Here is a 13,858-nt window from a genome sequence, read left to right as displayed (position 1 = left end):
TAGAAATCTACCTCCATTTAGATGTCCCAAAGCCAGCTCACACTGGATATGTCCTTAAATGCAACTCTTCCCTACACACCCGCCTGCTCCCCGACATTTCTTCCTTAGTGAAGGGCAGTGCTGCCCATCAAGTGACCAGATCTTGCACATGGGGCACATCCTCAATTCCTACCTCCTTATACTTCACTCTACACCTCGAATCAATAAGCCCTGTTGACTTGACATCTGTAATCTGCACTTGCTCCTCCGCCTTCTCCTCCTCCCACTCATAATTCTGAGGATGGGCACTTATCCACCTCTTACCTAGACTCAACTGGTCTCTTTGTCTCTAATTTATTTGATCAACTAACCAGTCAATCCATTGATCTTCCTAATCATATAGCAGTGTCCCTTTTCAAACACTGTCATAAGCTGTCCATTATTTGAATGACACAACCAAAACTCCCCATCTGGCATTTGGGACACTTTGTGCCTGGCTTCGAGTCCACCTTTTGGAAGTCTGATCAAGGAGAAGAGAAGAAACAGCACATACAAGTTGTGCAAGTTTCGTGGCCCTAACCCATCCACTTTAGGAAGCAGTATGGGAAGAAAGAAAAAGAAAGTGGGTATTATTTTTGTTGATTGTAGTACCTTCATCCCATTATCAGTGCCTTGAAAATAGATTTATCTAAGCTCTTTTTACCTCACTGGCAATGATAAAATCATATCTAAGTGAGAATAACCCCCAAGAGTCATATTCTAGTGCAAAAAATATGGTTGCAATAAACTATTTAAAGTTATTTGTAAGTTAACAGGATTTTTTTTTCTGTAGTAGAAAAATCCTGATAACATGAAAGAAGAACTTAAAATGCTCACCTCACAACAGAGTATTTACTCACCCATTTTCCCTCCTGTGATACCTTCTCTATTTCTCCCAATCAGAACACTGACATTTATGATCATATTTTCTGCATGACTTAACCCAGGGACCTCTTCTTTTAGGGCCCTGAAAGCTATGCTGCAGCCCCACCTCAATGCATAAGGTCAAGGAGAGTTTGAACCTTCTGTCACCTCCTGGTTCTGGCATCCTCGCTGCAGCTCACCTTCAACGCTACAGTGACTGACACCATCCTCGTCTCCCCAGCTTTTCAGACCCAGGCTTGCCAGCAACTTTCATCCTGCAGTTTCAGTGTCTCCTGAGACAAGAACATTCTACTCCAGTCCCAAGTCGCAAGACCCCCCGCCCCTAGAGAGGACAGTTGCCTCAGACACCTTTAAGAGCAAAGCTTGCAGGAATTCCTCTGCAGGCTTTAGAGAAGCCTGCCTCTAGACCAGCCGTGGGCAAACTACGGCCCGCGGGCCGGATCCGGCCCGTTTGAAATGAATAAAACTAAAAAAAAAAAAGACCGTACCCTTTTATGTAATGATGTTTACTTTGAATTTATATTAGTTCACACAAACACTCCATCCATGCTTTTGTTCCGGCCCTCCGGTCCAGTTTAAGAACCCATTGTGGCCCTCGAGTCAAAAAGTTTGCCCACCCTGCTCTAGACCGTCATGCTTCCTCCAATTCTTGAACTAATGGTTTAGATGATCACTCCTGCTTCACTGAGAGAGATCAGGGCCCTATCAGACCCATCCATCCATCACTGACACACCCTGTGGCCCCCTTTCTATATTTAGTGAAGATGTCTCCAGTCAAGGGCTGTATGCGTTTAGAATGCTGACATCAGATGATAGAGAGTATACTGTAGCTCAAAGTGGAAGGCTGCCTGACTTCGGAAGGGCACCTTTGGGCTCATGTTCTCCCAGAAACAAACTTGTTTTAGTTTCAGTTCTCCCAGAATCAGGCTCTCAGCCAAGGTTTCAATGAAATGACGTGTTGCTAAGGAAGTGGACCCAGGAGAAGCCAGTAAGGGAATAAGGGAGAGAAGAAAGGAGGGAGCCAAGCAGGAATGTGATTTCGGGCAAAGATCCAATCTCTCAGCCTGATCCTATGGGGAGCCCTGGAATATAAACTGTACCTCAGAGTTAATCTCATCTCAACCCAGGGCATTTGGGCCTCCAGTACCAATCAGTGAGTGGGTATGTACTCCACTGCAGAGACAGAAACTCCCAGGCACTCCCAGTTCATGTGGGGGGCAGAACAGGTGGCTTTGGTAGTCTAATGGGGAATATTGGAAGAAGGTCAGAACTGAGAGCCATTCGCATCAAAGCACATAGAAGCTGCTGATCAGCACCCACAGTGTCCCCTACAGGGCACATGCGACTTGTGTAGGAGCAAAGATCCAGGTGTACAAGGTGGATTTCAACCTTTGTTTCCAGCCCCACTCAGCTGAGGCACATGGGATGTCCCATCGTTCACCACTGATTATTTTCTTGTATGATTCCATGTGTTCATTTGTAAACTTGTTTTACTTTTATACTTGTATAAGAGCCACAGGCAAGGAGTTATAAATATGTAAAATATAAAATATCTAAGAAATTATAAAATTAAAATAGTTCCAGTCCAGTGGGAGTCCTGCCGGGCAGCTCCCACATCCTTTAGTGGCTCCATTGGTCACTGTGCCCACCTTCACTTGCTGGCACTACAAGGTGTCCGTGGCTTACCTGTGCTCTTTTTTAAAAAAATATTTTATTGATTTTTTACAGAGAGGAAGGGAGGATAGAGAGTTAGAAACATCGAGCAGCTGCCTCCTGCACACCCCCTACTGGGGATGTGCCCGCAACCAAGGTACATGCCCTTGACCGGAATCGAACCTGGGACCCTTGAGTCTGCAGGCTGACGCTCTATCCACTGAGCCAAACCGGTTAGGGCTACCTGTGCTCTTTTTACCAAGATTGTAGCCAGGCATTTCTCCAAAGAAGAAATTTAGAAGGAAATATCTGGATATTGAGTTAACTCATGGCTACTGTGATTCCACTGTTCCTATGCCCATACATTGGACAGAAAAAAGAAACATTTTTTAAACATCAAAAATTTATACTGATTGTTCAGACTGATATCGCCAATTCAAATCCAAAAACACAAGAGTCTTCCTCACCATCCCCATTCCACATTTGTTTTTCCTTTCTTTTTAAAAAAATTTTCTTAAATTGATTTTAGAGAGAGCGGAAGGATAGGGAGAGAGAAACATCAATGTGAGAGAGAAACATTGATTGGCTGCCTCCTGCAATTCAGGCATGTGCCCTTACCAGGAATGGAACCAGTGGCCTCTCAGAGCATGGGCCAATGCTCAACTCACTGATCCACACTGGCCAGGGCTATTTTTCCTCTTCCCGACAGTGAGAACCCTCATTTCCAACATCAACATTTTCACTCATAAACTCTCTCACACAATACACACAAAATCGTCAGAACTAACTCATCAATGCCACAACCAACCTTAGTACTCACGAGTAAAGTTTACAATTTCTGCCCTGCCCTGCTCTAGCTCCTTCCCAAACAACTCAGTCCCAACCCATTAGGTAGGGAGGAACAAGGCAGGTACCTGTATGTGAAGGGGGAAGCCCTGTGGGAGCGGAAGCCCACCCAGTGTTCCTGACACCTGTTCACGTGATTTGCGAGGTCAAAACTAGTTTTAGAATAACATTAAGACATTCTTTGCCTTTTGCACATTCAATCTCTCACAAGGGTACTGTGGAGTTCTTGCATAGCCATAGGACTTCATGACCGCAAGAGGCTGAATTCCCTCCATTTACTTCAATCAAGCAACATAATGCAATAGTTTGAATGCAAAAACAGATATAGAACCTAGCAGCCTTCTAGTCCACTGGACGCTAGAGGTTAGCAAAAATGTAAAACAATGCTACACTTCTCACTAAATCACTAAATCAAATTAATTATTTTCATAAAAATATTTTATTGATGCTAACATGGGCTCACTACTATTATTTTCAATGAAATGATTTTTATTTAAAGTTTTGTTAAATGAATGAATATTTTAAGATATTTCTCAGTTGCGTTTTCTAATATGGTAAATTGATATATAATATTAAGTATAACTCACGTAAATTAAACTCAAGATTTTAAAAATTTTGTTTGTATCCTTTGACTACCAATCAACCCCAGCAATCACCAATTTTCTTTCTGTTTCAACGAGTCCATTTCCTATGAGTTGGTTTTCCAGTATTATTGAGGTATAATTAACAAATAAAAATTATACATATTTAAGGTGTACAATGTGAGGCTTTGATATATGTATACATTGTGAAATGATTACTACAATCAAGCTAATTAACCTACCCATCACCTCACATAGTAACCATTGTGTGTGGTAAGAATATTTAAGATTATTCCCTTAGCAATTTTCAAGTATAAAATGCAGTATTTACAGTTCTCCAGAACTTATTCATCCTGTACAACCCCTGGACCAACACCTCCCCATTTCCTCTACCCTCCAGCTTCTGACAATCACCATGCTCTATTCTGCTTTTATGAATTGGACCATTTTAGATTCCACATATAAGAGAGATCATGCAGTATTTGTTTTTCTTTGTCTGACTTATTTCACTTAGTATAATGTCCTTCAGATTCATTCTTGTTGTTACAAATGGCAGGTTTCCTTCTTTTTTTAAGTCTGAATAATAATCCATTGTTTCTTCATACCACACACTTTCAATTCCAACATGGACACAGGATTCAAGATCAATATACAAAAAGCAATTATACTTTTATCATTAGCAAAGAAAAATCTGAAAATGAAATTAAGTAAGCACTTTCATTCACAATAGTATCAAAAAGAAGGGAGAGGGTAAGGGGGAGAGACCAACCAAAGGACTTGTATGCATGCATATAAGCATAACCAATGGACACAGACACCAGGGGAATGAGGGCATGAACGTGAGTGGGGGGGGGGCAATGGGGGAATAGAGACACATATGTAATACCTTAATCAATAAAAAAAAGAATACTTAGAAATACATTTAAATAAAAGAATTGAAATATTTGTACAATGAAAAGTACAAAACATTGCTGAAAAAAATTGAAGATCTAAGTAAATGGAGATGTATTCCATGTTTGGAATAGTCAATTTTGTGAAGATGGAAATTCTCAACAAATTTATCTATAGATTTTTAAAAAATTTTATTGAAATTATTGGGGTGACATTGATTAATAAAATTATATAGGTTTTAGGTGTACTATTTCTATAATATACCTGTATATTGTATTGTGTGTTCACCACCCAAACTCAAGTTTCCTTCTGTCACTATTTATCCCTCTCTTTACCCTCTTCGACCTCCCGCAACCTTCCCTTTCCCTCTGGTAATCACCATACTGTTGTCTGTGTCTATAATTTTTTTTTCTTTTTTGCTTATCCCTTCAAATTTTTCACCCAGTCTCCCAACACCTCTCCCCTCTCTATCAGAAACCCAGAACACTTTTCTAAAAATGAACAAGCTGATACTAAAATGTACATGGAAATGCAAGGGTCCATAATAGAAAAAACAATTTAAAAATAAGAATAAAGTTGGAGGACTTACAGTTCCTAATTTCATAATGTATGCAAATCCATACAGTAATAGATATAAAATAGACTTATAGATCAATTAAAGAGAATTGAGAGCCTAGAAATAAACCACTACATTTATGATCAATTGATTCTTGACAAGATGCCAAGACAATTTCATGGTAAAAGAATAACCTTTTAAGCAAATGATGCTGGGTCAATTAAACTCACATGAAAAAAAAAATCTAAAGTTAAATTCACACTACATAAGAACTAACAGATCTAATAGATAATAATATAACAAAACAAATAGATCATGGTCCTAAATAAGATAAGCTATAAAACTTCTAGGAGAAAATCTTCATGACCTTTGATTTAAAAGGGAGTATGTTGATATAACACCAAAATCACGAGCCATTAATGGGAGAAAAACACATAAATTGGATGTCATTAGACTTTAAAAAAAATTACGCTTCAAAATATACCATAAAAAGACAAGTTACACATTGAGAGAAAATATTTGCAAATCATGTGTATAGGACTCACATCCAGTATACGTAATTACAATTTAATAATAATGAGACAAACAAACCAATTAAAAATTGGCAAAATATTTGACTAGACATTTCTAAATATGAAATACAAGTGACTAACAAGCTCATGAAAAGATGGTCAACCTCATTAGTCATTAGGGAAAAGTAATTTAAAACCACAATGAGAAACCACCATGCACATTCACTAGAACAGCTTATCAGTAAAAAGACAGACAATAATAGCAAGTGTTGACAAAGATATGAAAAAACTGGGACCCTCTGGGGAGAAAAAATGGTTCAATCACTTTGGAAAATAATCTAGTAGTTCCTTGACAAGGTAATCAAAAAGCTACCTTTCACCCAGCCATTGCTATCCTAGGTTTCTACCCAAGAGAAATGAAAAAATAGGCCTACACAAAATCTTGTATACACATGATAATAGCAGAATTATTCATGATAGCCAACATATTTAAACAATCTATATGTCCATCAACTGGTGAAAAAGTAAGCAAGATGTGGTATATCCATATAATGAAATATTATTCAGCAACAAAAGAAACAAAGTACTGATACATTCTACATGGATGGAACTCAAAAACATTATGCTAAATGAGAGAAGCCAGGCACAAAAGACTATCTATTGTATGATTTCATTCAGATGAAATGTCAAGAAAAGGCACTCTTACAGAGGCAGAAGCCTGATTAGTGATGCCCAGGACTGGAGGCGGGAGCAGGCGCCCACTGCACACGGGCGCAGGGTGTTTTATGGTGTGATGAAATGTTCTAAAGTGGAATCGTGGTGATTATAGCACAACCCCATACATTTACTGAAAATTATGGAACTGTACACTTAAAATAGGTGAACTTTATGGTATGAAAATTATATCTCAATAAAGCTGTTAAAGAAATGAAGGAAATGGACTGAATAATCTTGGATGTTCTTTCTCCCTTCGAAAGTCTGTGCCTTAGCATTCAACTGTGCACGTATTTTTATGCAAAAATGCTATAATAAACCTTTGGCATTATTGCACCAGAGGGGCTAAGAAACAAGTGTGAGTTTTGTAATCCCCAACAGAACCTAGCTTTGAATTACATTCTTCACATTAAAGGTCACTGGGAACTATGGAGCTGAAATTTACAATGGTATGTCTTAGTTAGTCAACCTTTTTTCCAAGGCTCTGGGAATTCCTGATTTTATTCACTATTTGCCTAGTCGCAGTAGCTCTTAGAGGAGGCAAGGAAGTGGGGAGAGGTATACATTTGCAATTTAATTTAGTCAGAGTCTGTGCATGTGCTTCTTTCCTTGGCCTCTGACTAGCTGTGTGGCTTACTGCCCCCTCTCTCGGTCTTTAATGTACTTATTCATTTATTCATCAGATATATTGAGTGATTATAGTGGAGCAGGTGCAAATTTGAATGGCACATGGCCCCTGGCCCCAGGAGCTCAGAACTGAGGTGGGGAAGATGCATGTTAACTGGATGCCACAATCCAGGGAGATGAGGGCAGGAAAAGGAACTCGGCCGGGGAAGCATTATGAGAAGAGGGTGAGGACTAAATGAGATAATGTGTCTTAAAAGAGTCAAGTCTCCATAAAAGTTGGCTGGAGACAACAGCGTTGCTGCATGCATTATTATCACTGTGTCATCGAATTAGACAACAGAGATTTGCCTTGTTTTCCATTTGGACCCTTCTGTGATTGAATTGCACTTGATGCATTTAACAAAAGTGGATTTTGAGTAGAAATTTAGAGGAAGAAATTTATATTGTGTAAAGGAACCATAACAATTCAACTGAAGAGTTCAAATTAAGTTTTACTTATTTGCGAATGAAAGCTAAAAAAAAACCCTGTAAGGAAAAACCAGACTTCTGATGATGGCCAGAGCTTCATCTCTTCTTTTTCAATATTTATTTATTTTTATTTTATTTTATTTTATTTTTCCTATCACCATTTATCCCCTCTGTGCCCTCTTCTACCTCCACCGCCCCCCGACCCCACCACAATCACCACACTACTGTCCATGTCTATGAGTTCTCTCTTTTTTCTTCTTTTTTTGCTCAATCCCTCCATCCACTCCCCAACAGCCCTCCCTCCTGAGCTGTCTGTCTGCTTTCTATCTATGAATCTGTCTCTATTTTGCTTGGTAGTTCAGTTTGTTCATTCAATTCCACATATGAGTGAAATGAGAAACGTAACTGGCTTTAATTGAACTTGTCCTTTGGTTGAGATGTATTTTAAATCAAAATGCAGAAGACCTGGCTATTGCCCTCACATATTTTCTCTCTATCATGGGTCCTCTCTTGTTCACAATAATGTACGCAAGCAACTCACAGTGGCTCTAATTTCAATGTATAGCCTGAGTCTGACTACTATCATCTCCATAGCTAACAGCCTGGCCAAAACTCCTGTCATTTCTTAATTAGATTATTGCAACCGCCTCCCACTGGTCTCCCTGCTTCCACTCTTGCCCCCAACAATCTATTCTCAAAACAGTGGCTAGGGTGACCCTTCAAAAACATGACTGAGGGCTTGACACGCCTGTGCTCAAAGCCCTCCTATGGCTCCCACTTTACTTCGAGTAAAAGGCAACATCTTTATAATGTCTCTGCGGCCCTTTCTTATGAATTATCCGACTTCACCTCCTACCATTCTTCTCTAGGCACAGGGTCTCTTTGCTGGTCCTTGGCCACTCTAGACATGCTCCCATCTGAAGGCCTTTGCATTTGCTACCCTCTGTGCCTGGGGTGCTGTTCCTCAGACACACACAGCCTTTGGAAGGCTTGCTTCTTCATCTCTGCCAGCGATGCCTTACCTGACCACCCTGCTTAAAATAGCAACCCCAACCCTGACACCACCATAGCCGATTACACTTCCCTGCTTTAGTTTTCTCCATATCATTTATCATCATCACTCCCACTGTGTGTGTGTGTGTGTGTGTGTGTGTGTGTGTACACGCACCTAAGAGGTGAAGTCATTTTAAAAGAGAACTGTAAGCACTGCAAATGTCAACCTTCCTTCAGGAAAAAGCATCTAGAAAGATAGACAGATATGAGGCCAGTTAGTTGATCTTTGGAGAGATGACCTTGATTTGGTGACCTTTTCTAAAGCCAACAGTGAACTGAAAAACAAGGTTGAGGTTTTAGTTCTGCCTCTACCACTCACTGGCTCCATCTGACATGCTGAGCAAGTCACTTCACCTCCAGAACCTGCTTCTAAAATGGAATCTTCTGGCTACTGTGATAAGACACAAAACAGAAGAGAGATACATTTTAGAAAGGAAAGCAATTAATCATCATTTGTAGATAATATGGCCATGACCTATCAAAGAGAATCAACTGAAAGACTTTTGAAATTAATAAAAGAATTCAGTAAAGTGGTTTGAAAGAAGGTAGAGATAAATAAACTGTACGCATGAAAAACAAGCTGGAGGATGTAAGGGGAAAATCTTGCTAGGATAGAGTCCTTTAAAACAGCGGGGGACACAAATGAGAAATGTACAGGCCTGACACGGGAAGAAAAAGGCCGTTTCTGCCAAAGCAGGCTTGGCAGAGTGGGTGTTAAATAATTGTGTGGAACGAAAGATAAATAAATGAACAAAATGCCGAAGTCCTGGGTGAAAGCATCACATGTTGTAAAGATGTCAGTTCTTGCCAAATCAATGTGTTTTCTTTGGGGGAAAAAGCAAACTGTATAAAATATGAGGCCGGTTAGGTGACATTTGGGAGCCCTAAAGATGTGAATGACTTTAATTTAGAAATTCCAATAACTTCAATGAGATTTTCATATGTTTGTTTAAAATAGAAAATATAGCTAAGAAATGTTTTTAAACAAACAAAAAATGAGAGTTAAAAACCACTCCTGGATATTAAAGCATATTATGAAGTTAAAATAATTACACTATGGGTACTGTGGTATGATTTAAAAACACACACACAAATAAGTGTGAGTGTGTGTGTGTGTATGGGTGTGTGTGTGTGTGTGAATTTTACATATAGAAATAGAAACAATACAAATCAATGGAAAACAGAAAAAAATTATCAAAAAATAATCCTGGGTTGAATTTTAAAAAACCTTATAGGAAACTGGAAATCTGAATATGAGCTATATGTGAGATGCTAGTATTATACCAATTCTAAATTTCTTGAGTGTGTTGGTTGCATTGTGGCTGTGTAGGAGATTGACCTTTTTCTCAGGAGATACAGACCAGAAGTCTTAAAGTGCCATGATTACTACAACTAACCTAGGAACCATTTGAGAGAGAGGAAAAAAGAGAGAAAGTAAATACGACAAAAATGTTTACAACTGGTGAATCTGAGGGAAGAGTGTGTGGATGTTTATTGTACTATTCTTGCAACTTCCTGTAGGTTTACAATTTTAAAAAATCTTGAATGGAAAAACACATTTTAAGCTTTAACAATAGAACAACTTACAAAAAAAAAGAGAAAAAATGTGTCTGTGTATAAATTTGAAATGTCTAAATACAAGAATAAAAAACACAACAACAAATTAGAAAAGCTACTCCTCCCAGATGATATGACAGAGAGGAATCAATATTTTGATATTTGGTATGGAGGATAAAAATAACAAGGGGCCTACATCAAAATCAATAATGTCTCTGTGCAAGTAAAACTATACACTATGTCTTCTCTGTATAATGAGATAGAATAGAACAAGGAATTATTAAACCAAAATTCTAAACAAATAAAAACTTCCAACTGGGAAAATAAGAATCTTCGTAAGTAACTCTCATGTCAAATAGGAAATCAAACCACAATTTCATACTCTTTAGAAACTATTTTGATGAGAACAATGATGTGTAATGCTTACGGGGTAGGACCAAACCTGTTTACAGAATCTGAGAAGGCTTTGTTATTAGACAAAAAGGATGACAATAAATTAATTAAGCATTCCATAAAATGAAAATCAGAGTAAACAACACTGGAGCCAGATGGCTTTTCCAATGAGTTCTTTCAATCTTTCAACAATTGATAATTCCCATGTTATATAAATAATTACATAAGACAGAAAAAGAGAAAAGGCATCTCCAATTGTTGCAATTTGTTCCTCTAATATACCATGACATTGGTTCCCCATAAGCAGGTCATTTTCCTTAAGAACTGAGAGATTTAAGTATAGAAAACCTGGGAAAATAACACATAAATAAGTGCAAGTAAAAAACAATATGCTTATAGAAATAGATGATTATATAAGCATGTATTTGATAAAATTTAACACCTGTTTCTGATTTTTTAAAAAAAATATTTTTAAATTTATTTCAGAGAGAGGAAGGGAGAGGGAGAGAGAGACAGAAATACCAATGATGAGAGAGAATCATTGACTGGCTGCCTCCTACACGCTCTCTACTGGAGATTGCTCACCCACTGAGCCACTCCTGGCTGGGCCTGTTTCTGATTTTTGTTTTTGTTGTTGTTAATCCTCACCTGAGGATATTTTTCCATTGATTTTTTAGGAAGAGTGGAATAGAGGGGAAAGACACAGAGAAATATCGATGTGAGAGAAACACATAGATTGGCTGCCTCCTGCATGCACCCAATCAGGGCTGGGGCCAGGGAGGAGCCTGCAACTGAGGTACGTGCCCTTGACCAGAACAGAATTTGGGACCCTTTGGTTCGCAGGCTGATGCTCTATCCACTGAGCCAAATTGGCTAGGGCAGACTTTGAGTCATGAAGATAAGTGGAAGAATTGAGATATTTTTCCTTATCATGTTTTAAAACACCTATTTCAAACCCACAAGCAACATCACACATGGGGAAAATTTACTAGAGGGCTTGTCTTTGAGGTTGGGAATAACACAAGCTGGTCAACTGTCAACATTATTTGGCAACATTGCTCAGAAAACTCTACCAAACACAACAAAAAATACAACCAAAATAAGAGCTATAGCAATGGAAAATGAGGACACAAAATTATCATTATTTGCAGATGATGTGATTGTTAGACTGGTAAACTAAGATAATAAAATTTAATGAAAGAAACTCACAAGAGGTTCTAGTAGATTGAATAGGCACAACATGTGCGCACGCACACACACACAGTTTCCCTAAAAAACAGCAAAATCCACTTAGTAAATATAATGGGAAAAAGATAGCACAGCTTAATATTAGCAAGAAACCATTTTAACAAGGTAGCAATGGATATCATTTACATGAAAAAAATCTGTGTACTTTTCCTGAAAAATAGTAGACTTGAACAAATAGGTTCGCTCTCTTTCAGTGTGATTTTCTAAGTTCATGTTAAATACTGCCATTTCAATTGATCAAGAATCCAGCAAATAGCCTGGCTGGCATGGTTGAGTGTTGACCTATGAACAGGAGGGCACAGTTCGATTCCTGGTCAGGGCACATGCCCAGGTTGTAGGCTTGACCGCAGTGTGAGGAATGCAGGAGGCAGCTGATCAACGATTCTTTCATTATTGATGTTTCTATCTCTCTCTCCCTCTCCCTTCCTCTCTCTGAAATAAATTTAAAAATATTTTTTTTAAAAAATCAGAAACAGGTGTTAAATTTTATCAAATACATGCTTATATAATCATCTATTTCTATAAGCATATTGTTTTTTACTTGCACTTATTTATGTGTTATTTTCCCAGGTTTTCTATACTTAAATCTCTCAGTTCTTAAGGAAAATGACCTGCTTATGGGGAACCAATGTCATGGTATATTAGAGGAACAAATTGCAACAATTGGAGATGCCTTTTCTCTTTTTCTGTCTTATGTAATTATTTATATAACATGGGAATTATCAATTGTTGAAAGATTGAAAGAACTCATTGGAAAAGCCATCTGGCTCCAGTGTTGTTTACTCTGATTTTCATTTTATGGAATGCTTAATTAATTTATTGTCATCCTTTTTGTCTAATAACAAAGCCTTCTCAGATTCTGTAAACAGGTTTGGTCCTACCCCGTAAGCATTACACATCATTGTTCTCATCAAAATAGTTTCTAAAGAGTATGAAATTGTGGTTTGATTTCCTATTTGACATGAGAGTTACTTACGAAGATTCTTATTTTCCCAGTTGGAAGTTTTTATTTGTTTAGAATTTTGGTTTAATAATTCCTTGTTCTATTCTATCTCATTATACAGAGAAGACATAGTGTATAGTTTTACTTGCACAGAGACATTATTGATTTTGATGTAGGCCCCTTGTTATTTTTATCCTCCATACCAAATATCAAAATATTGATTCCTCTCTGTCATATCATCTGGGAGGAGTAGCTTTTCTAATTTGTTGTTGTGTTTTTTATTCTTGTATTTAGACATTTCAAATTTATACACAGACACATTTTTTCTCTTTTTTTTTGTAAGTTGTTCTATTGTTAAAGCTTAAAATGTGTTTTTCCATTCAAGATTTTTTAAAATTGTAAACCTACAGGAAGTTGCAAGAATAGTACAATAAACATCCACACACTCTTCCCTCAGATTCACCAGTTGTAAACATTTTTGTCGTATTTACTTTCTCTCTTTTTTCCTGTATCTGGGGTTTGTTTAGCTTCTATAATTGAAACATTGTTGCTTTCGGAGCTCAGAGCCGGGCCGCAGCAGGCGGGGAACCTTGGTTTCCTCCATCACTGGAGCAAGCAAGCCTCCTGCTCTCTCCAGCTCCGTGGCTGCCGGCCGCCATCTTGGTTGGCAGTTAATTTGCATATCACCCTGATTAGCCAATGGGAAGTGTAGCGAAGGTATGGTCAATTACCCTTTTGTCTTTTATTAGATAGGATATACTAGAGGCCCGGTGCATGAATTCATGCATGGGTGGAGTCCAGCCAGCCCGCCCTGATTGGGGCCGATCAGGCCAGGCCAGCTGGGGGGAGGGGATGCAGAAGGTTGGCTGGCCAGCCCTGCCCTTGATTGGGGGGGGGGGGGGGGGGGGGGAGG

General features: G+C 38.5%; 1 protein-coding gene across 1 annotated transcript in view; it reads right to left on the bottom strand.

Annotated features, from left to right (window-relative positions):
• The window catches only part of PTPRT (protein tyrosine phosphatase, receptor type, T), a 694,385-nt gene that overhangs the window by 204,310 nt on the left and 476,217 nt on the right, over window positions 1–13,858 (bottom strand). The gene's annotated exons all lie outside the window — the stretch shown is intronic.

This window comes from Myotis brandtii, unplaced genomic scaffold (genome assembly GCF_000412655.1).
Source record: "Myotis brandtii unplaced genomic scaffold, ASM41265v1 scaffold333, whole genome shotgun sequence".
Taxonomy (NCBI): Eukaryota; Metazoa; Chordata; class Mammalia; order Chiroptera; family Vespertilionidae; genus Myotis; species Myotis brandtii.
The sequence above is the reverse complement of the archived record's forward strand: the minus strand, read 5'-3'. Positions and strand labels throughout refer to the sequence as shown.